The following is a 25,764-nucleotide window of genomic DNA, read 5'->3' as shown; positions in this document are numbered from 1 at the left end:
ATAACAATGTCACATCATGCTGTGGTAATGTGATAGACAATGTTATGAATGATGCACTATGACACCAAGTTATAAAAAAAAGAAGCATCAGGAACCGTGGCAACCATCAGTGGTGGAAGAAGAGTCAGTAATGTTAGGGGATAGATCCCATTAAGATTACCCTGTGTGACCTACCATTTACCTCTTCCCTTCTACTGCTACCACAGGATTTACAATGGGCTACAAAGTGCACTTCGATTCACTCTGTGCCAATTCCATTAGGAGGAAAGAGGTGAAAAGCCTTCACCAAAATGTATGTATGCAGAGGATGTATGTATGTAGTGTGCGTACCCGTATGTGTATAGTGAGTGTGTGTCTTATTACATAGTTACATAGTTTGTACGGTTGAAAAAAGACACATGTCCATCAAGTTCAACCAAGGGATGGGAAAGGGGAAGTGGGATGGGAAAGAGGAAGTAAAAAATTTCTACACATAGCAGTTAATATTTTTTTGTTCTAGGAAATTATCTAAGCCTTTTTTAAAGCCATCTACTGTCCCTGCTGCGACAATACAGAAGTACAGCAACACAATCCGGTTTTAGAACTCCACTTAGTTCACAAGCCACTTAAACCACCAAGCTCAGAAAGAGCAATACGTCTAATACGTAAGTGCATTTAGGTAGTGTATGTGTGTATGTGTGCATGCCTGTATTTAGTGATTGTGCGTTTGTCTGCCTGTATTGTGTTGTGGCCATATGTGTCTCTAATTTTTCAGTTGTATTGTTTAAAGGGGCTGTTCGAAACCTGAAAATTTTCTTAAGGCTGGGTTCACACGACCACATTAACGTCCGTAATGGACGGACGTATTTCGGCCGGAAGTCCCGGACCGAACTCAGTGCAGGGAGCCGGGCTCCTAGCATCATAGTTATGTACGATGCTAGGAGTCCCTGCCTCTCCGTGGAACTACTGTCCCGTACTGAAAACATGATTACAGTACGGGACAGTTGTCCTGCAGAGAGGCAGGGACTCCTAGCATCGTACATAACTATGATGCTAGGAGCCCGGCTCCCTGCACTGAGTTCGGTCCGGGACTTCCGGCCGAAATACGTCCGTCCATTACGGACGTTAATGTGGTCGTGTGAACCCAGCCTAATTGTTAAGCAAATGTGAAATTCAGACACTTAATATACTTCATTTTCAAAATGACACAGTTGTCCAGATTTGTATCACCTGTCGTGGTCCCGGAATTGGAGCTTCTCCCCTTAGCTGTAAAGTGCAGACACAGTATCTCCCTCTCCTTCTCTGTGAGTTGGTGACGTGATGAAGGGGCTGGCTGCCTGACTCAGTTTGTTAGATAAACTAGCCCGTTTTTCTGTCATGGCTGGAAGACATTAGCCCCCTGTAATAAAGACGGCTCACACTGAAAGAGGATGACTCGTTGCTGACAGTCAAGGAAGGGAGATAACAGGTAATATGTAGAGTAGGAGGAGGAGGGACACTTGCAAACTAGACAGGGGGCTACTGTCTCCCAGCCATCGCAGAGAAGGGGTTGGCTGCCTGGCTCAGTTTATTAAGTAAGCCATGTCCATCACGTCACGGACACAAAGAGAGGAGGGGGAGCTACCTGCATCCTGAGGCTGTGTCGACAAGTCACAGCTAAGGGGAGAAGTTAAATTTCCAGGTCAACTGCAGAACATGAAAATCTAGACATCTGTGCAGTTTTGAAAATGAAAGTATATTAGGAAGTGTCTTCATTTTACAATTGCTATACAAGTAGGTAAATTACCTGGCATCAGACAACCCCTTTAAGCACTTTTTATCATTATTCTAGCACTGTATCAGAGATTGCACATGTGTGTGCGATCCCAACATGAAAATATCACTCTTTTAACGACGGCTGTACTTAAAGACCAGTTACCTTTATATGGCAGGTGGAGGTAAAAAGGTTAATTATGGGCCACTACTCATGGGCCAGTGCTGTGTACTTGCCCCCAGGCTAAAATTCGCCAGCCAGACCCTGCCTAGCGGTCATCATAAGTCATCTAGTGGTTCAGTAGACATTTTGGTGGCCCTCCAGCTTTATTAACCCTTGGAAATCCAGTGGCTATTTACATAACTGAATGAAATTGGTAAAGGACGGGGAGTGCCTGTCTGATGACAACTGCTCCGTTTTCATCAGTTTGGCCTTTTTGTGGATAGATGTCTATAGTAACAAATTTGTTTGTTTCCAAGGCTGGGTTTATTGCAAGGTACAGTAGTCATATGCCTATAGACAGTAGAGATAGTGATCTTATGATCACAACACATTGCAAAACTTTTTGTTTTGCATCATTCCTCTGATCCATCATCACTTGGATGACTGCTGCAAAAGATACTTCAGCTATGATTAAATTAAATAGTGTCCTAAATAGTGGCAGTATGAAAATGTCATTATTTTGTTTCATTGGCAAAAATTAAATATGAAAACCACTAGGTAAATTAACAGCTCTATATTATTGTTAATAGACAAAAGACAGTGTCACTACAACCTTCAACAATGTAATCTTGCCCCTGGTCGATCCAACGTTGCATTACATGTACAACAGTTTCAATAAAAATTGTATGGTATGTCTTCTACATACCCCAAAATTTCCTAAAGTCTTGCCCTAAAAAAAGAACTTGACAAACCATAATCTTGCACGAATAAAGTAATTTCTTGGCAGTCGAAATTTTGAGCTGGACAGATTATTTCTGGGTTTAGTTCATTTCTGGATCATTTCTGGACTATACAGTACTTTATTATTCTGTTTTATTACGTATATTACTTTAACTGCATATCATTCTTTTCTGTCATTTTTGCATTTAGGCTTTGTTCACATTTACGTCAGATGCTCAATGCTGCATACAGCTCTATTTTATCAAGTAAAATGATACCATGACGTAAACCCGATGGACCCCATTATAGTCAATGGTATCCATCGGCGCTGTTAGTGTCTGTCATGTGACGGATCCATGACTGCCGTCATATTTGTTGTTCTGCTCCTATGTGAACAGCATTTGTGAACAGAGACAAAAGTATTTTTCTTACTTGAAACCAGCATATAATACCAAATCCTAGTGGATAATGGTACAGCTGTATTCCACCGTTGTCTCTATCTACTGCTGTGGGTAATTAAGTCTCAATAGTCATCACAATGATTTGTAGTTGGGCACAGTAATCAAAGCCCACAAAATATTCCTGGATGTGTAAGTCAATCCAAGGAACACCCTTAGCGATTCCTGACAGCCGTAATTTTGTATCTGCCCACTCTGGAAACGAGACATGACCTTTTGTGAAATTGACTGAAGTTTATTGTATCATTGCATCATTTAGATAACGCTCTGTGTAAGGAGGAAATGCGGCAGCACTTTCAACGTAATGAGCTGTCAGTGCAATCTTTGTGCCCGTGTTTAATTGACATTATATACTAGAGAATAAACCAAATTTGAGGTATTCCCATGACAATTTCCTGTCTTTCGGGATGGCAGATCAAATTACCCCTGCAGTTTCCTGGCACTATGGAGACAAATTATTTTAATTGTTTCTAACAGTTGTGGTATATAATTATTGTCATTATTTAAAAATGACATAAATATTGCATTTCTGATTTGTAAAAGGGGTAACTTGACAGTGTATATTAAGTAGAAAGCAGCGTTGCTAGTTTAGTGCAGTATACCAAATGCTCAGTCAGTAATATACGGATCCATAAAGCTAACACAAATGAATTCATGGTGTATATTTGATATTAATTTGGTGCGATCATGCTGGATGGTGGAACCGTGTTAGGGCAATGCCGTGTGCACAGATCCTGTTTGGTAGCACATGGAGTGTCTATGGTTCTGCATTACAGAACCATAGTCACTCCATGTGTCATCATATGGTATCTCTTTGAGGTACTTTTTTTCTTCCCTAAAAGCAATGCTTCTAGGGGAGATTAACCTTGTTATATGTAATTTGATGCTACAGAATCTGTGAAAAGAAACATTCATTTGCCTCTGTAGAAAATTGCATGCACATGGAGGTAATATATGGGCTTATAGAAGGCTATGGGCGTTGTATACTGGATCCATGTATTACGTCTACGTGTTTGAGTCCTTTAATGTGACAGATTTCCAATTATAAGGTACACATTATCAAGTAGATGTTAAGCTAATATTACTTGCAAAGGTGCTCACCTGCTTTGAAAAAACACTTCAATGCCGTTATGGTGCAAGAAAACTCTGCAATTAAAAATCAGTTCCATTCTTGTAATTGGATCCTGCAAAAATCTATACACGTGCTGCAGAAGCAAACCTATTCAGATGAAGGGAACTGATTTCCAGTCGCAGATATTTCTGTGACAAAACCTGCAGCGTGTGAATCTATCCTAATTTACCAAATAAGTGACTTTGAAAGCATGCAAACCAGTTCCACACAGACGTCCCTACAAACAATTTACACTCTATGGCTACTGTCGCATGGCCGAATTTTGGTCAGTATTGCGCATCAGTATTTGTAAACCAACACCAGGAGTGGAACCTACACAGAGAAAAAATATAATGGAAAGATTAGGGCCACGTTTAGATGTGGTGGATTGCTAACACAATCCCGACACTACTGCACAGCAAGTGTGTCGGGAAGTGTTAGCGAAGTGTCAGGATTCTGAATAGACATCACGTCCTGACTGGAGGTAATGTATATTCATTGTCAGGACACTGCAGTAACGTTATAGTGTGTTTATGTGGCTGCACATAACGATATAGCTATATCGCTATGTGCTGTGTAAATGAATGGGGAGAAGTGTATGACGCTGATTGGTCAGCGTCATACACTTCTCTCCACAACGCCCACTTCGCCAAAAAGTAAAACACGCCCAGTTGTTCATTAAGAAACTCATTAGCATAAAGCTCAAATAGGTCATAACTCCGTCAGAAATGATCGTTTTTCTAAATAAAAACACTACTGTAATCATATCATGTACAATATAGGCCACTTATAATGTGGTGACAGAGTCTCTTTAAGCAACTAGCATTTTTTGCGGCGTTTTTTTACGGCCGTTTTTGGAGCTGTTTTTCTATTGAGTCAATGAAAAACAGCTCCAAAAACGACTCAAGAAGTGACATGCGCTTATTTTTACGGGGCGTCTTTTTACGCTCCATTATTTGAAAATGAAGTGTAAAATAACGCCCCATCGTAACACAACGTCGTATTTCCCATTGAAAACAATGGGCAGATGTTTGTAGGTGTTCTGGTTCCGATTTTTCAGCCGTTTTTCGGGACGTTTACGGGCTGAAAAATGGCTGAAAATAGCCCGTGTGAACATACCTTAACTTAGGCTGTGGTGCTGAATTTTCACTCCGCAGCACGAACATTATGTTGCAGAGAAGTCGCAGAATTTCACTGCGTATTTCAGCCTTTGCAATGCAAAAACTGAAATCTGTGGCAAGTCCGCTGTGATATCTGTAACGTCTGAATTACCTGTCAAATATTCAAATGTTGCTGCAGATTCGTTCCGTAATCGCCCCGAATCTGCATCAACATTTTCAGCGGAAAAATTCTGCCACATGTGAACATGACCTTATACTTCTTCTAGGCTTACAGTATGCTCCACTCCTGGTTTTGGTTTACAAATACTGATACAAAATGCTGACCAAAATACTGCCGTGTGAAATTGGCATAATAGCCAGGAGGGATATGTAGAAAGTGTTAATCATTTTGTCTAGCTATTAAAAAAAGAGAATACATTTGGCTGTATATGATAAAATAACAAAAAAGCACCTAGTCACCTGTTGAAGGGGTTTTCCAGCTTCTGACAACTGATGACCTATCCACCGGATAGGTCATCAGTACATGATCTGTGGGGGTCCGACACCATGACCCCGCACAGATCAGCTGGTCCGGTGCCTCCATGCACCGGAAGTACAAGCCGGAAGCAGTTAGATCCGGCCACAGAATAGCGGCCGAGCTGCAGTACAATTCAAGTGAATAGGAGCAGACCTGCAGTTCTGCAGCACGGCCACTATGCTATGTACGGAGCCAACTGCTTCCGGGATCCGTACATAGCATTATGTGCCATAACATCTGGTGCCCGCAGGCCACCGGAGTGGCTTACTGGTGCAGGGTGTCAGACCCACGCCGATGACGTAGTGATGATCTATCCGGTGGATAGGTCATCAGTTGTCAGAAGGTGGACAACCCCTTTAAGTCCCCAGCTGGTCCAACGCTGATGGTCCCATGGCCTTTGTTTATATTACAGCAGGTGTTATATTACCACATAGAAAATGGAAGCATTTTTATGTTTTATCTTTTTAAAAGCTGGACAACTCCTTTAACAAGAATAACATGTAGCCATTGTAGCTGTCAAAAAAATGATGTTGTGTTTTCCAGTGACATGCCTTCTCATTACTGAACATGTATCATAGGGGTTTGTTGCTGGGTACATCTAGTCATGTTTCCATAACACTGTTTTATGTTGTATCTGTGTCAAAAGCATTTATTTTCTCCTGCTCATTACACATTTATGCCAATGGAGTGGCTGCTGTCAACAAATGGTAACTGTGGATAAATAAGAAGATGGACTCATACAGCAAATACGTTGCTCATTCATTCTTCACTGTACACGCCATTATTTAGAGCAATGCAAACAAATTATTTGAACACACTTACAAAGAACAACCACTAGTTGAACATTAAAAATGACTATATAAAACTAAAAAGCTTGTATATAAATAGAATTATTATTATATAATAAATAAATTATGCAGTATGTATCTTAAACATAAGGGCTTGTCCACACACAATGGAATTGCTGCAGAAAATGTCTTCAGCAATTCCATGGAAAGTCAAAGACTTTCCGGTGCGGTAAAAACGCACAATTTCCCCCTTTTTTTTTACGGCAGAAAATGGTGCGTAAATTGCTGAGTTTTTCCCAATGTTAGGAGATGGTGACATCTCCTCTGAAAAATGCAGCAATTCTGGACACTTTCCGTAGCAGGAATTGACATGCTGCAGTCCGAAAAATACGAACCGCAGTCCAATTTCGGCTTGGAAATTTTACGAAGTTTATGGATGAGATTTGTTAAATCTCATCCACTATGCTGCTACTGTATTCTGCTGCGTTTTTTTTCGTCTGAAATTCCGGCAGGAAAAAACACAGCAATTCCACTACATGTGGACAAACCCTTAGGGGTTGTGCACTGAGCTGCTAACACAAAGGTGTATTTAATTCCCCCACCACCCCCCATTGTTGTGTCTCATTTACAGCAACTCAGAGCAACAACATTTTTGATAAATTCATACCCAGTTAACTATAGATTTAGTACTTCTGCACAGGCACTTTTCAACACAGTCATTTTTATGTCCAAAATTCTGCGTGGGTAAATTTATTCATATATTACTTTTTTTTTTTTTTTTTAATTAGCCATGCATTTAAAACGTGAAAAAAAGATAGCATCCTGGCTGTCTGCAGTGTCCACTAGAGGGAGCTGAAGTAAGCTCCTAAGCTCCATCTAGTGGTGGCTGTAGGTAGTCAGCATGCTATCTTTTAAATCTACAGTACTCTATGTCTATTCAGGGGATTCAGAGAACTGTATAATAAAAACATAGCTTTGACCGCTTTAGATATATTAAGACGTTAATTAGCACGTTATTTTAAAGCTATGTAGAGAAATAATTAAAACAGTGTTCAAGGGTGAATATTCCCTTAAAAACTAAAAGTCATTTATTTGGAAATGTAAAAGCTATCTATTTATAAAGCCCATCAATGGATATTATTAATCTATACTCAATTAGACAAAACTTCAGTAGTTGAAACCTACAATAATGATTCTTCCTACCAATGCAATGTTCTTTTCTTCCAGCTAATTATCAGCTACTGAGCAATGTATAGATTGTTCGCTTGTACAAAGGTGAAAGCCCATCAGGTTTAACCTGTTATATTCTCTCACTGTGCTCATCCATGCCTGGTTTAATCAATCATCCATAACTACCAATAAATAGATTTGTTTTTATCAACTACAGTGACTCAACAAAGGACAACATCTGCATGGAGATTGTATGTTCTCCCCGTGTTCGTGTTCCCCACTCCCAAAACACACCTAAAGGTCAATTCACTTCCTATAGAAAATATTTGCGCTTCTGGGTGTCTAAGGGTATGTTCACACAGAGTTTTTTTACTCGGTCTTTGACACGGAAACCGCATCGGAAACTGCGCCAAAAACCTGTTGAAAAAGCCTCCCATTGATTTCAATAAGGTGCATAGGGAAAAAGAAGCGTCATGCTCTTTCTTCAGGCGTTTCTGTCTCTGACCTCCCATTGACATCAATGGTAGGCAGAGAAAGCGGTTTTGGCAGCATTTTTTCCAGGGCGCTCAATGTTCGTGGCCGAAAAACACAGCAAAAAAACGCGGCAAAGAGAGTGCAGGCAGGTCAATAGCTGGCTTCAAATTCCTGAAGGTAAGTATGAGATTTTTTTTCTCACAGTTGCGTTTTTCTGGGTAAGTATGAGATTTTTTTTTCTCAGAATTGCGTTTTTTGTGGCGTAATCGCTGCGAACTCGCCGGAAAAAAACGCAACATTTACGCAAATACAATTGACATGCTGAGAATAAAATTCTGCAGTGCAGGTCAATTTCTGAGCATTTCCAAACAGTATTTACGCAGCGTGTGGATGAGATTTGTTTTATCTTATCCACTTTGCTGCTACTGTATTTGCTGTGGTTTTTCCGCAACGTGTGAACTGACCCTAAAGGTGGCCTTAGATATTTGACACCTGCCTAAAGACATTTTGCTAACAGATATCATCCCCAATTGCCCCATAACGTGCATATTCAGCATGTCAATTATTTCAACAGGGGAGGGGGGCGTTTGCCAGACATCTCTGTGGATTATTTTCTTCTGAACCGGCAGTAAGATTACACAAATCAAATTCAGCCTGTCGAACAGGTAAATCCAACATTTCAGCAGCCATAACTTTTTTATTTTTTTATCGACATGGCTATATGAGGCCTTGTTTAATGCAGAAGAATTTGTATTTTTTTTCCTGCACAATTTGGGGGTACAAAAAATTTACTGAGTAAGTTACGTAATTTATAATTGCAGCGTGAATACAGAAAAAAGCGAGTTTGGGCATTGTTTTTTGTTGGTTTATTTGTTATTTTGTCCACGTTTCACGCTAAATAACCTGTTAAATCAATTCTTTGGGTTATTGCGGTTGTGTAGATACCTGATATATGGTGGCTTTTTGTTTTTATGTAATATATGGGCAATAAAATATATTTTATGCTTAATAATGTTTTTTTTGGTGACATTTCTTTATTATTTTTTTTTATCCATTTTTTGGGGAATCCCATGAAGGGATAACGTTTAAACAACTGTATTTTATGCTTATAATGTATTAGCCTATTCTTGTATGTTAATACATTACACTATGACACATTCTGCTGTTAGGGCAACATATGTATAGTGTATATATATTTTTTTTAATTTCTCAAGTTCTCGACTAAAGTCTTCTTACCTGAATGAAGCAAGTACTAGTGGAAGAACATGGTTGAAAAGCTGTTGATTAACCATAAGTAGAAGAAAATTTCAGAATTTAACAAAGAGCATACATTTTGGGCAGCCAGAGTTTTAATATGTATAACCTGTGCAGTCATCCTACACTAGTCTCATATCAAATTCTATTCACAGAAGGACAGAACGTCTCTTACTCCGAACCATGTGTGCAGCAATAATGAAATCTATGACTGTAATTGAGCACTGGTCTCCATTCTGAGAGAAAAGGCAGCGCTATCTGCTCCGACACAGATGCCTTCATTACCCGGTATTGTCTGAGTGTATTGTAAGCACAGTGCTTACCTTGAAAGTTTCTCTGCCAGCAAACAAAATGAATTATTAGGTCATTAATGATGAGACAGAGAAATTGGAATTTTAACCATTCAATGCATTGTGTCTATTGATTTTACTATTGGATTTTCTATAGCTATTTTAATCCTACAGAAAAAAATGAATAATAAAGATTTCAGACCTTACAGATAGACATGAGTGAATCGATTCAACTCAAATTGAATTTGTAACGAATTTCCTCAAAATTTATTTTTTTAGCGAAACTTAAACTTTTGGGTTGTGCCCAGTCACAATTTTACAGATCAGAAGAAGACAAGAACACGGAGAAGAATGATCACATGACCTCAAGCAGCAGCCTAGCGGGATTCCCCATTATGCCTTGCAGGCAGCCCTTCCTCTAGCACAGCCAATCATGAGGGGTATAAGGTGTGAGTCACTGATGACTCAGTGGATGACAGTCATATGAGTCATAGCCACTAAAAACAGCCCAACCAGTATATTCTGTTCCTTTGTGGGGATACAGATAGTAGAGATAGTATAGGACATCAGACAGAGAGTGAGAGAAAGTAAACCATGGAAAGTAAACCATGGAATACCGATAAATAGTGGATTACTGTCAGTGAGTGTGTTTCACAGTGAGGAGAAGATGCTAGATAGTAAGGCTATGTGCACACGGCTTATTTTCGGCCATTTTTTGGGTCGTAAACGTCTGAGAAATGGCCAAAAAAATGGAAGCAGAACGCCTCCATACATCTGCCTATTGATTTCAATGGGAAACACGGCGTTCTGTTGCGACAAGCCATTTTTTTACGCGGCCGTTTTGAAAAACGGGCGCGTAAAAAAACACCCACGAAAAAGAAGTGCATGTCACATCTTGAGCCGTTTTTTAAGCCGTTTTTCATTGACTCAGTAGAAAAACAGTTCCAAAGACAGCCGTAAAAAAACACAGCGAAAAACGCGAGTTGCTTAAAAAACTTCTGAAAATATGGAGCTGTTTTCCGTTGCCGCTATTGATTCAGTCGAAAAAACTGAAACCTGACGAAATGGTGACAAACGGAAACCATTAGCAACGTTTTCGTCACCATTGATATCAATGGTGATGCAAACGGAAGCTAAATGTTCCGTTTGGCTTTCCATTGAGGGGTTCTCCCAACGGAAACCTCCGATGGAACCCCTGAATGGAAAGACAATGCTGATGTGAACAGGCCCTAATAATAATAAATAGAGTTAAAAATAAAAGTAGTGTCTTATGTAAAAAAAGAAAATAAAAACAGCCTCTTTTTAGTCATTTTTCCATAGCAGGTTAAAAAATTAAGAAAACACATTCAAATTGTCATGGACAAAATATGTTCCGTACTGAAAACATGATTACAGTACGGGGCAGTTGTCCCGCAGCGAGGCAGGGACTCTTAGGCTGAGTTCACACAACCTATTTTCAGACGTAAACGAGGCGTATTATGCCTCGTTTTAAGTCTGAAAATACGGCTCCAATACGTCGGCAAACATCTGCCCATTCATTTGTATGGGTTTGCCGACGTACTGTGCCACCGACCTGTCATTTACCGACGTCGTCGTTTCACAGCTGGCAAACGACGACGCGTAAAATGACTTCCTCGTCAAAGAAGTGCAGGACACTTCTTTGAAACGTAACTTGAGTTTTCCATTGAATTCAATGAAGAACAGCTCAAGATTACGGGCGTCAAATACGCCTCGCAAAATGCGAGGAGGAGCATTTACGTCTGAAACAACGGAGCTGTTTTCTCCTGAAAACAGTCTGTAATTTCAGACGTAAAAGCCAGTTGTCGTGTGCACATACCCTAAGTGTCGTACATAACTATGATGCTAGGAGACCGGCTCCCTGCTTTGTGTTCGGTCCAGGACTTGCGGCCGAAATATGTTCCGTCCTTTACGGACGTAACATGCTCGTGTTAATCAAGCTGGATAGTGCTATCAACAGTGTCATATAGAAGAAGATGATCCCAGTGTTAGGCATCATTTACACGAGCGTAATATATACGCGCGTGCGACGCGCGTGCTTTTCACGCGTGTCGTACACACCTATATAACTCTATTGGGTAGTGCAGACAGTCCGTGGGTTTTGCGCAGCATGAGTGCGCTGCGTAAAACTCACGACATGTTCTATATTTCAGCGTATTTCACGCATCACGCACCCATTGAAGTCAATGGGTGCGTGAAAACCACGTAGGTCGCACGGAAGCACTTCCGTGCGAACTGCGTGATTCACGCATCAAATGTCAAACTCTGAATGTAAACAGAAAAGCACCACGTGCTTTTCTGTTTACAAACATCCAAACGGAGTGTCATAATGATGGCGGCTGCGCGAAAATCACGCAGCCGCGCATCATACACTGATGACACACGCAGCTGTTAAGTGCATTTTTCGCACGCAAAATGCCGCGTTTTTTGCGTGTGCAAAACGCACAAGCTCGTGTAAATCAGGCCTTAGGGAGTGGGCTTTCTGCAGTTGCCGTTGTGAAGGTCACCCTTTTCTTACATGATATAACAGTATTTGCACCTCTCTAATAGTTTATAGTTATTAATATCGCCAAGCTATTAGCTTATAAGTATTAAAAAGTTGTGGCTCATTTTGCAAACTCTGGTCAGTGCTTTTTCTTGCTTTATAAATTGAGGTGCTTGAAGAATGTGTATGACCTTAAATTGCGACTAACCTTTCAATAAATTTTGCATAAATCAATAGTGCTAGTGAATATAAGAAAATGTGTAATATATCTTATTAAAGAGAAATTCCCCTTTCTCCACTTATCAGCCCCTTATCTCCCTACCTCTGCCTCCTGCACTCATGGTTTACTCTGAATTCACTGCTAAAATCTGTCTTGGGAGATGAGACCTATTATCAGTTTACTGGGGGATCAGGTTACATGCTGCCCATAGAAGTCTATGGAAAGGGGAGGGGGGAAAGTGAGCATATTGAGGCAGAGAAACACAGAGATGATACAGAAGCTTCTAGTAAGTGTTTTATCTCACCCCAGTGTTTCAACTACAATGCTCAGAACTGCTGTATGATGTCTTCCATACTGCTTTGGCTTCTTAGGGTGTGCTACAAAGAGATAGGAAAGAAGATTTTTCTCTTATTTGTGTCTGCTTTGAATGGTAGGCATGATAACAGTTAGCCTCTACACACTAGCTCAGGGAAAAGTGATAGAGCTTGCAGAGGGAAAAAACTCCTAAAAAATGCAGGATTAAATGGCCAGAAATAGTGTCATTCCTTATGTACACACGTATGACAACTTATTATGAAAAGGAAAGAGTAGGTACGCTTTAACCTCTCTTCACTTAACCTTACCTTTTTTTTAATATAAAATAGACTCCCACTCCTAAACAGTATGACCCAATCTAAAGGACTGTAGAACCCAAAATAAGCACACAATCATTTTATTGTAGATGTTAAATGGCCACAATTTTATTTAAATCACAGTAGGAGATCTCCATGCACTCTGACCAGCAAGACGGCATTTGGTTAGGCAGTAATCAAGAGGCGACACCCTCTTGCTTACCATTCTATCAGAGGCAGTACACTTTAAGGCTACCAGCATTTCTACCAAAGATCCTTTCTCCTCAATCTAGGGCTATCACAATCAAGGGCTATGACACTCAGGATTGCCATTCTGGCAGAGAAAGAACACCCTAAAAGCACCAGTGACCCTACCAAAGGTGACTCCTGGTTGGCAATATCATTACCACATCCTTAAAGAGGCTCTTTCACCAGATTATCAAATCCTTATCTCCTATTGAATGTGATCGCCGCTGCAATGTAGATAACAGCAAAGTTGTTTTTTTTTAAAAAAAACAATCATTTTTGCCCAAGTTATGAGCAATTTTATATTTATGCAAATGAGCTTTTCAGTGGACAACTGGGCGTGTTTTCTCGTTTTACCAACTGGGCGTGTATCTGGGCGTGTTTACTGGTTTTACCAACTGGTTATTGTGAATAGAAGTGTATGACGCTGACAAATCAGCGTCATCCACTTCTCATCGTTCCCACCCAGCTTCTTTCACTGCAGACACACAGAGTGACGTCACCAACAGGTCCTTCAACCTTGGCGTCGGACAAAGAAGATACATCGGCTCCAGGCGTCCAAAAGGTTAATATGCTCGTCTCTAAAAAGTTTGCTATGCTTACCTGCACATGGTGATGCTGCTGCAGATTCAACTGTACCCTCTGACGCCTGGAGCTGATGTGTCTTCTCTCTTCCGACGCCAAGGTTGAAGGACCTGTGGGTGACGTCACGCTGTGTGTCTGCAGTGAAAGAAGCTGGGTGGGAATGATGAGGTCACCCACAGGTCCTTCAACCGATTTGTCAGCGTCATACACTTCTATTCACAACGCCCAGTTGGTAAAAACACAATACACGCCAGTTGGTAAAACGAGAAAACACGCCCAGTTGTCCATTGAAAAGCTCATTTGCATAAATAAAAAATTGCTCATAACTTTGGGCAAAAATGATCGTTTTTAAAAAAAAAACAACTTTGCTGTTATCTACAGTGCAGCGCCAATCACATTCAATAGGAGATAGGGATTTGATAATCTGGTGACAGCCTATTTAAGCAATTATTTGCTGATTTTGTAAGTTTGCCCATTGTCAAAGACATGAACAGTCTAGAATTTTTGGGCTAGGTTAATTTTACCAGTGAGAGATAGATTATATAAAAATAAAAAAAAACAGAAGATCACATAGTCAAAATGATATATATTTATTTGCATTGTGCACAGAGAAATAAGTATTTGATCCCCTACCAACCATTAAGAGTTCAGCCTCCTCCAGACCAGTTACACGCTCCAAATCAACTTGGTGCCTGCATTAAAGACAGCTGTCTTAAATGGTCACCTGTATAAAAGACTCCTGTCCACAGACTCAATTAATCAGTCTGACTCTAACCTCTACAACATGGGCAAGACCAAAGAGCTTTCTAAGGATGTCAGGGACAAGATCATAGACCTGCACAAGGCTGGAATGGGCTACAAAACCATAAGTAAGACGCTGGGTGAGAAGGAGACAACTGTTAGTGCAATAGTAAGAAAATGGAAGACATACAAAATGACTGTCAATCGACATCGATCTGGGGCTCCATGAAAAATCTCACCTCGTGGGGTATCCTTGATCCTGTGGAAGGTGAGAGCTCAGCCGAAAACTACACGGGGGGAACTTGTTAATGATCTCAAGGCAGCTGGGACCACAGTCACCAAGAAAACCATTGGTAACACATTACGCCGTAATGGATTAAAATCCTGCAGTGCCCGCAACGTCCCCCTGCTCAAGAAGGCACATGTACAGGCCCGTCTGAAGTTTGCAAATGAACATCTGGATGATTCTGAGAGTGATTGGGAGAAGGTGCTGTGGTCAGATGAGACTAAAATTGAGCTCTTTGGCATTAACTCAACTCGCCGTGTTTGGAGGAAGAGAAATGCTGCCTATGACCCAAAGAACACCGTCCCCACTGTCAAGCATGGAGGTGGAAACATTATGTTTTGGGGGTGTTTCTCTGCTAAGGGCACAGGACTACTTCACCGCATCAATGGGAGAATGGATGGAGCCATGTACCGTCAAATCCTGAGTGACAACCTCCTTCCCTCCACCAGAACATTAAAAATGGCTCGTGGCTGGGTCTTCAAGCATGACAATGACCCGAAACATACAGCCAAGGCAACAAAGGAGTGGCTCAAAAAGAAGCACATTAAGGTCATGGAGTGGCGTAGCCAGTCTCCAGACCTTAATCCCATCGAAAACTTATGGAGGGAGCTGAAGATCCGAGTTGTCAAGCGACAGCCTCGAAATCTTAATGATTTACAGATGATCTGCAAAGAGGAGTGGGCCAAAATTCCATCTAACATGTGTGCAAACCTCATCATCAACTACAAAAAACGTCTGACTGCTGTGCTTTCCAACAAGGGTTTTGCCACCAAGTATTAAGTCTTGTTTACCAAAGGGATCAAATACTTATTTCTCTGTGCACAATGCAAATAACTATATATAATTTTGACAATGTGATTTTCTTTTTTTTTTTTTATATATATATAATCTCTCTCTCACTGGTAAAATTAACCTAGCCTAAAAATTCTAGACTGTTCATGTCTTTGACAGTGGGCAAACTTACAAAATCAGCAAGGGATCAAATACTTATTTCCTTCACTGTGTATATATATAGTTAGGTCCAGAATTACTTGGACAGTGACACAAGTTTTGGCTGTTTACCAAAATATATTGAATATACAGTTATATAATCAATATGGGCTTAAAGTGCAGACTCTCAGCTTTAATTTGAGGGTATTCACATCCTAATTTGAGGAAGGGTTTAGGAATTACAGCTCTTTAATATTTAGCTGCCTCTTTTTACGGGGACTAAAGGTAATTGGACAATTATCTCAAAAGCTATTTAATGGGCAGCATGGGCTATTCCCTCGTTAATCCATCATCAATTAAGCAGGTAAAAGGTCTGGAGTTGATTCCAGGTGTGGTATTTGCATTTGGAAGCAGTTGCTGTGAATCCACAACATGAGGTCAAAGAAGCTCTCAATGCAAGTGAAACAGACCATCATTAGATTGAAAAAAATTAAGAAATCCATCAGAGAGATAGCACAAATGTTAGGAGTGGCCAAATCAACAGTTTGGTACATTCTTGAAAAAAAAAAGAGTGCACTGGTGATCTCGTGAACTTCAAAGGCCTGGATGTCCACGGAAGACAACAGTGGTGGATGATCGCAGAATCCCTTCCATGGTGAAGAAAAACCCCTTCACAACATCTACTCAATTGAAGAACACTCTCCTGAAAGTATGTGCATCAGGATCTAAGTCTACCATAAAGAGAAGACTTAATGAGAGCAAATACAGAGGTTCACCACAAGGTGCAAATCATTAATCAGCCTCAAAAATCGAAATGCCAGATTAGGCTTTGCCAAACAACATCTAAAGAAGCAAGCCCAGTTCTGGAACAGCATTCTTTGGACAGATGAAACTAAGATCAACCTGTACCAGAATGATGGGAGGAAGAAAGTATGGAGAAGGCTTGGAATGGCTCATGATCCAAAGCACACCACATCCTCTGTAATATATGGTGGAGGCAGTGTGATGGCATGGGCATGCATGGCTGCCAAAGGCACTGGGTCGCTAGTGTTTATTGATGATGTGACTGAAGACAGAAGCAGCCGGATGAATTCTGAAGTGTTCCGGGATATACTTTCTACTCAGATTCAACCAAATGCAGCAAGGTTGATTGGACGTCGCTTAACAGTACAGATGGACAATGACCCAAAACATACAGCGAAAGCAACTGAAGAATTTTTTAAGGCAAAGATGTGGAATATTCTGCAATGGCCGTGTCAATTTACCAGATCTCAACCCGATCGAGCATGCATTGCACTTGATTAAAGAGGCTCTGTCACCAGATTATAAGTGCCCTATCTTCTACATAATTTGATCGGCACTGTAATGAAGATAACAGCAGTGGTTTTTATTTTGAAAAACTATAATTTTTGACCAAGTTATGAGCAATTTTAAATTTATGCTAATTAGTTTCTTAATGACCAACTGGGCGTGTTTTTACTTTTGACCAAGTGTGCGTTGTAAAGAGAAGTGTATGACGCTGACCAATCACTGACGTCATACACTTCTCTCAATTCATGCCCAGCTTGTTTCACTGCACAATCACGCTGGAACAATGAGAAGTGTATGATGCTGATTGGTCACTGATTGGTCAGCTTCATACACTCCTCTGTACAACGCTCACTTAGTAAAAAGTAAAAACACGCCCAGTTGTCTATTAAGAAATGAATTAGCATAAATCTAAAATTGTTTATAACTTGCTCAAAAATGATAGTTTTTCAAAATAAAAACCACTGTTGTAATCTACATTACAGCGTCGATCAGATTATGTAGGAGATAGGGCACTTATAATGTGGTGACAGAGCCTCTTTAAGACAAAACTTAAGGCAGAAAGACCCACAAACAAGCAACAACTGAAGACAGCTGCAGTAAAGGCCTGGCAAAGCATCACAAAGGAGGAAACCCAGCGTTTGGTGATATCCATGGGTTCCAGACTTCAGGCAGTCATTGCCTGTAAAAGGATTCTCTACAAAGTATTTAAAAAAAAACACATTTTATTTATGGTAATGTTAATTTGTCCAATTACTTTTGAGCCCCTGAAATGAGGAGGCTGTGCAGAAAAATGGTTGCAATTCCTAAACGTTTTACAGGATATTTTTGTTCAACCCCTTGAATTAAACCTGAAAGTCTAAACTTCAATTGCATCTCAGTTGTTTCATTTCAAATCCAATGTGGTGGCATGCAGAGCCCAAATCATGAAGATTGTGTCACTGTCTATATAATTCTGGACCTAACTGTATATATTACACTAATGCCAAAGGGTTAATTTTTTCTTCAGTTCTACCCTCAGGACCATTACACCAGAGCAAAGTGTCCTGCACAATCTTTCTTTGTTAGAAAGGGTACCCCAATCATAAGCTGATCACAGTGTTTCCTACTGCTGAAACTCCCAGAGAACATCTGTAATGTGTGACAGAAACAAGCACCAAGCGTCCGGAATTATTACACAATGGATTATTTATGTAAAAAACGGACATGCCGAGTCCTCCTGAGTGAGCGATGCTCTTTGTAGCTGCTCTGTACTCTCTGCTAACACATTAGGGTCTTGAATGCCCGACCCCTCTATTTATTCAGAATTCTTGAAAATGAATTGTAAATACAAAACAACCACTTTAGTAGAATACACAATTCAAAGTTATACAAACATAGGACGTATTTCCTTTCATATTAAATTGACAACTTGAGCAAAACTCAACCCATATTTTACATGTTAAGTGTTTTCTTACACTATTCCATTTAAATGAAGGATAACATAAATCACCTACAACTCCTCTCATCCACTGCCGCAAGAAGGTAGCATGTCAGGTAAAGCCTCTATATACACATGCTATGAGATTTAGTGGTGCAGAGCTCAAATCTTACAAAGGCTCCAAAATACTAAGAAATAAGAGGATTACATGAGATAATGTTTGAACATCCCAACTCTATATTCCCACATTTTGAAGAGAAGTTTTCTAAACAAGGCTTACCATGAAGTGTATTGTCCCTGCCTCTTTCCTCCTCTGTCTTCTGCCTGCTCTGCTCACAATTAACTGAGACAGCAATGTATTTGCTTGTTTCTATGGCGTTCTGCGGTGTCTTGACTATGTATGAGGGAAGTACAGCTGCGCTGAGACACGGCCACAAGTGAGCAAAAGTCCCCCACAATCTAATCAGATGACTGCAATGATATTGGATTGTGGTGTGAATTTCAATCAAGCGTTCTGTGCTATCCCATCTCTAGACAAGTGTAAAGGTGATGATAAATTTGCACCAGTGACAGAAGGGAAGTTGAGATGTTCAATACTTTGACAAATCTATTCTTTGTACTCTTGCATCTCCTATTACAATGTACACTGTACACTGGTTCTGCACTTGTGGCTTCAAAATGTGTGCACATGAACCGCTAAAATCACAGACACCCCACTGTTATGAATCAATTCTGTAAAATGTTATTCTATCAAAGGGATTGAGTAAAAGTGTGTATGTTTGTGTTTTCTCTCCATTGCAACTGCCATTTTTTGAAGTTCTGCTTTAGAACCACTATAAGCATTCTGACAGCTCTCCTGTCTGTCTTACAAAATACTTGTATTTTTTGATTCCTGCAGCACAGTTTGGATAGTCTGAGACTTTATAGGGACACGCTCCTTTGCTAAGAGATAATGCATCACTCAGTTGTCAATTTATTTATACATTTCCAGGAAGAATTACAAAGAAACAGTAACAGAGAGTTCTTTTCACAATCATAAGTAACTACTGTACTAAAACTAAAATAAACTTCTCAAAACAGTATATATTTTTAATAGAACAATACAATATTTTAATGAAAATGAGAAATATGCAACACCTAATCTCCTTAACGTACATGTGCACTTTTGCAAGCAATTTGTTTATCGCTTAAAATAAAAAATTAAAAAAAAATATATAGAATTTTTTTTATATACAGCTTCTAAGCAGAGATATGTTTATGGTTACAAACTGCAAATAAACTCACTGTAGTCTAATTCTTCAGTCATCTGTAAGGCCTCATGCACACGACCACATTGGTTTTTCGGTTCCCAAATCCAAGGGTCCGTAGCGGTCCATCAGACCGCAAAAAACCCTTGTCACAGATCCACAACAATTCACCAGTATTGGTGAATCCGCAATTGCGGAGTGCAAAATAACTTATTCTGATATTTTGCGGTCCGCAATACCGGCCCCCGCACCGATCAGTGTGAATCACGGTTGTGTGTATGTGGCCATAGAAAAGAATGGGTCCACAATTTATCCGCAAAAATGTGGATACATTGCGGCCGCAAAAATAAGGTCGTGTGCATGAAGCCTAAGAGTTTGCTCACATTGTGTTTGAGCTTTCTTTTGGTGGCATACAACAGGAGGATTTCCCGACATATACCTCTGACAAAAGGATGTGATGTATGCTGCAGTATTGGCATACAGTGGAATACATCACCAATAAGCTCCCAGTTATAAAAATTTACATGTTTTTTGTTTTTTTCATGTAGACTACACATTCCTATACAATTTAAACAAAGGTATACCAATAAATACCAGCCAATGGATGCCAAAAGAATAACTTTTGACTTTCATCAGGTTAATGGAGCCCTATGGATATTTTTGGCATACGCACTAGAAGCTTTCCAGATCTATATGCCAAACCTACAGCACAAACACAAAGGGAACAGAGATGTACTCCCTTGCTTACTTTCCTTACTCTGTCTCTCTTCCATGGTCTGTAGGTTAGCAACAAGAGGGCACACATGGAGAGTATCACATGACTTCAAAATTAGACTACACAAATTGTTTGTAGCCTGTAACCATGGAGACACATAGGTCTGCACAGCAATTGTATACACAAAATGGTAGGATTTTTTTAAATCAAGATTTGTTCAATTACCTACCAAAGGCCCAAACTTGCAGGAGGATGCCACAAGAATGAAGTTCTCTCTCTTCACCCCTATCTCTCTATGTCTATCTATCTATCTATCTATCTATCTATCTATCTATCTATCTATCTATCTATCTATCTATCTATCTATCTATCTATCTATCTATCTATCTATCTATCTATCATCTATCTATCTATCTATCTATCTATCTATCTATCTCATATTTAATAATGGAGATTCTTATCAAAACTGAACACAAAAAGCTTACCGAGATATACATACATTGCAATAATTTTATGATTTTGTGCTTCTCCGAGGAGCTATATATCTTATTCTCCACGGATGAATATTTTTAAAGAAGGGTATTTGCAGCTTAGTAGTGAAAGATTAGTTCACATCAATGCTGAGGCAATGAGCTGCTATGTTGAAGTCATTAAGATGACACAAGTGAATTCAAAGCACTATATCATTATTCAGACTACTGATATAACCATGGTCCTCTGGTCACAGACAAAGATACACTGAAATGACCTCTAACTATATAACAAGACATGCACATAAGGACATTCCGAAAGTGTGTGGATGTGTAAGTTCAATAATTGTGTACTTTCGTAAGAAATCCATTCACATTTTAGATTTTCTTGATACCATGTAGAGACATGGTTTATGAAGAATGGTCGCTTTATTCTTCTCAGCAATAAAACATGGATTCTTCTGGGCATAATAAAACTGAAATCCCATGCCGTAAGATAAATATAACTCAAACTTTCATACTTTAGGAATAAATAGACTTAGTTTGGACAGAGAGAGACACTTCTAAGCATCTTAAGCTACTTTCATTTATATTGTTTTGGATTTCACGGCTGAAGTTTGTACTCTCAGCGTCATTCATTATTCTACTATCTGCGGAGGGTCAAATGAGCATATGCAGGAAAATTATTCTTCTCCAGAAATCATTGAAATTCATTTAGTAAAGCAGATTTATAAGACCTGCATGAGATGATCCTGGGCCACATCTCATTAAATGACTGGAAGTTTGCATGTTCTGCTTATCAATGAAATAACAAGGGTCGCTCATAGATTCCTGTTATTATTTTACTCCTACAAAGGTCTATAAAGACAGCCTCAGAAAAAAGTAGATTTAAACAGAATTGATACAAAACTTATTATTATTATTTTTTTAAATGTGTATATCCATATTTAAACATGTATGGACATAACTAGAATTAATTTGGACCCTAGGCAAAGTAATTAAAGCAACCCTCCAGTCTCAGGACAAAATTGTAAATGTGATAGCGTATATGGAGTAATATTACCTGGTGCCCTCCAGTTGTGCCCCTCCACCGTGGATCTGTCTTTCTAGGGTCCACTCTGTGTTATCTCACAATGGCCACAGTGCTACTCAGGCAGACTCTAAGACACTCCCTCTGTTCACGGATTGGATAGAACTGCTAATGTAGGCAGCTCCGGCCAATCTGAGAAGAGAGGGAGTGCCTAGGACTCGTAGTCTAAGAAGTGCTGCATCCATTTTGGGGCAGCACAGAGGGGGCCTTAATGTATCTGCATCCTCAGGATGCAGATACAAATGAATACTATAAGCTGCAGGCCATGTTAGGCCTGCAGCCTATGAGGCGCTAGGAAGACTCCCTGTGCAGATCGGCGTGATGACATCACTGCATCACGCTGGTCTACGTATGCGTCCCACCCACAATTCTGTGCAGCGCTCCGTCCGTCGCAGGAACGGGGCAACGTAAGCACAATATTTGTTTTGGGGGGGCTATGTGGCAATATACACGGGGAGATTGCTGTGTGGTACTATATACAAGAGAGGGGTGCTGTGTGGCACTATATACAAGGGGGGCTGTGTGGCACTATATACAAGAGGGGGCTGTGTGGCAATATATACAGGGGAGTGTGTGTGGCGCTATCCCCAGGGGAATGTGTGTGGCGCTATCCACAAGGGGGTTTGTGTGGTGCTAACCACAGGGGGGGTGTTGTGCTCTCTACAGGGGGGCTGTGTGGTGCTATATATGGATAGGGCTGTGTGTAATGCTATCTATAGGGAAAGTGGTGTAACAGAGGGATTCTTTCATTGATGCCTACAATTGGTGTTTATAACGGTCTATTTTTACTGGTGTACTTGTAATTTTATAGTATTTAAAAAAGTGATTAAAACTAATTTAAAATAAGTTTTCTTATTCTTTTATTTAGTCGCTATATTAGCGTTTACTGGGGGTATTACTTTTGGTCCTCAGATCGCCCACCATTGATGGAGACTTGCCCTGCTCCCTAACTGCTTCACTCAGGAGCTCCCAAGACTTAGAGGGAACATTGGTGACGGCTGCAGGCAGAAAGAATTATATCAGGTACTCTATGGCTGCTTCTACTGAGCGGCGTCATTGCTGCACCTGAGTGACCCCACTCTGGGCCCTGTAACAGCTGCTATGTCTGCGATGGCTGTAGTTACACCCATGTATATGGGTGTATATGAGAATTTTTACTTTGTTTACAACTGTTCAGTATAATGTAAAAAATTTATAAACTACTGTATATGGACATTGTCACTTACATACTATTGTTCTTATCAATGAAATTATTGAATGCTGTGAGCAAGACTATGCAGCCAACCAACCTCTTCATACGTTTATAGCTACAAACACAACCTTTGACGCAGTTCAGTCTCTTTCATGAGTCAACGAGAGTGAAAAGTTGCCTCCTATGGACCATTGTTTCCTCTTGGAATAAAAGGATCTTAGGGAATATTTGGACAATAGACATTTTTGGACCATCAGGTGTCTGACTATTACTGTAGTAAACATTGTTTGCCCATCTTGAATGTTAAGTCGTTTTCAAGTTATAATGCTTCAAGATTTGTCTTACTATCTAGTTATTCAGCCAAAAGCTTCGAAAACAAAGTCCTGTAATGTCATTGTACCCATCAATAGCAGATCTATGTATTCAGTTATTTGAACACCTTGTCGAAATTATTTTATAATAAAACCTAAATCCGGAATTGTGTTTTCAATACATGAAACTCTGTGTGAACAGTGAAGAAATGCAATCTTCTCCTTCAAATTTGATAATGCGTCTTACTGATGAAATATCATGTTTTACAAATCCAAATATTTCAGTGCAGGATGTAAATGTGATTTCCTCTGGATTTGTAAAGGCTTATTCCTTGTTAAGCTCTCAGAGAAAAAAAAATACTACTAAGGACAGCAAGATTTGGAAAGCAGCCAGGTGAGTCTTAAAACTCCTTTGTCTGTCTGGGAAATCAGTAGAGCATTGCTATAGGGTCGGCAACGCTGTGGACGGGGATTCCCCTTCAGGAGTTGCTCCTGATGTCACTGTCCATATATGGACAGAGACATCAAGCAGAGCGCTCCAGAAGCGGAATCCCCAGCAACAGGGGGATTCCGCTCCTTCAGGGAGCTACAGTGGCGCTATCTACAGGAAGGGGGGTGCTATTTACAAGGGGGCTGTGTGGCACTACCCACAAGGGGGCTGTGTGGCACTATCTACAAGAGGACTGTGTGGCGCTACCTAGAAGGGGGCTGTGTGGCACTACCAACCAGGGGGCTGTGTGGCACTACCTACAAGGGGGCTGTGTGGCACTGCATACAGGTTGCTGTGTGGCACTAACTACAAGGGGGCTGTGTGGCACTACCTACAGGGGGCAGTGGGGCACTATCTATAAGGGGCTGTGTGGCACTATCTACAGGGACTGTGTGGCTCTAACCTACAGGGGGCTGTGTGGCTCTACCTAAAAGGGGCTGTGTGGCACTACCTACAAGGGGGCTGTGTGGCTCTACCTAAAAGGGGCTGTGTGGCACTATCTACTGGGGGCTGTGTGGCACTACCTAGAGGAGGCTGTGTGGCTCTAACTTACAGGGGGCTGTGTGGCTCTACCTAAAAGGGGCTGGGTGGCACTATCCACAGGGGGCTGTGTGGCACTACCTACAAGGGAGCTGTGTGGCACTACCTACAAGGGGCTGTGTGGCACTATCTACAGGGGGCAATGTGGCACTACCTACAGGGGGCTGTGTGGCACTACCTACAAGGGACTGTGTGGCACTATCTACAGGGGGCTGTGTGGCACTACCTACAAGGGGGCTGTGTGGCACTACTTACAAGGGGGCTGTGTGGCACTACCTACAGGGGGCTGTCTGGCTCTAACCTACAAGGGGCTGTGTAGCACTATATACAGGGGGCTGTGTGGCACTACCTACAGGGGGCTGTGTGGCACTACCTACAAGGGACTGTGTGGCACTATCTACAGGGGGCTGTGTGGCACTACCTACAAGAGGGCTGTGTGGCACTACTTACAAGGGGGCTGTGTGGCACTACCTACATGGGGCTGTGTGGCTCTAACCTACAAGGGGCTGTGTAGCACTATATACAGGGGACTGTGTGGCACTACCTACAAGGGGGCTGCGTGGCACTATCTACATGGGGAATATGTGAGTGGTCATTTTAGTGAGAGTGGCGGGCTGATGGTAATTTTACTGTGAGTGGGGGGGGGGTTGATGGTCATTTTACTGTGTGTGGGGGGCTGATTGTCATTTTACTGTGAGTGGTGGGCTGATGGTTATTTTACTGTGAGTGGGGGGCTGATGGATTTCAAGTGGTTTCCACCTCTGAGCTCCAATTGAAAATAATAGGAGGCAGAAAATACCTGCGGCGCCCGGTTGGAATGCTTTTTTGCCTGCGTCTTTTGCATTAGCTTCAACAGCTTAAAAAAATAAAATGTCAAACAACGCTGCCAATTCCTGAAGGAATTTGGAGGCAGATTTTTTTTGCCTTACAAAAAACTCTGTGTGAACATACCCTACGAGTGTAGTGCTTGTTTTTAGCCGTTCTCTGTCTGTCTCTAAACAATTTTTGGTTGATGTGCCTAGAGGAAATTGTATTTTCCCAGTGGTGCCGTGAGTCCGAAAA

At 40.8% G+C, this 25,764-nt stretch overlaps 1 protein-coding gene and 1 long non-coding RNA gene across 3 annotated transcripts in view; one reads left to right on the top strand and one right to left on the bottom strand.

Moving 5' to 3' along the window:
* The window catches only part of SYT6 (synaptotagmin 6), a 417,641-nt gene that overhangs the window by 353,800 nt on the left and 38,077 nt on the right, over window positions 1–25,764 (bottom strand). The gene's annotated exons all lie outside the window — the stretch shown is intronic.
* On the top strand, window positions 506–23,769 carry LOC142743246 (uncharacterized). Its single transcript, XR_012881526.1, has 3 exons — window positions 506–644; window positions 9,663–9,795; window positions 23,082–23,769. It is a non-coding gene; the product is annotated as an uncharacterized LOC142743246 (long non-coding RNA).

Source organism: Rhinoderma darwinii, chromosome 2, assembly GCF_050947455.1.
Source record: "Rhinoderma darwinii isolate aRhiDar2 chromosome 2, aRhiDar2.hap1, whole genome shotgun sequence".
NCBI classification, from domain to species: Eukaryota; Metazoa; Chordata; class Amphibia; order Anura; family Rhinodermatidae; genus Rhinoderma; species Rhinoderma darwinii.
Note: the sequence above shows the minus strand (reverse complement) of the source record. Positions and strands in the feature narration are given on the sequence as shown.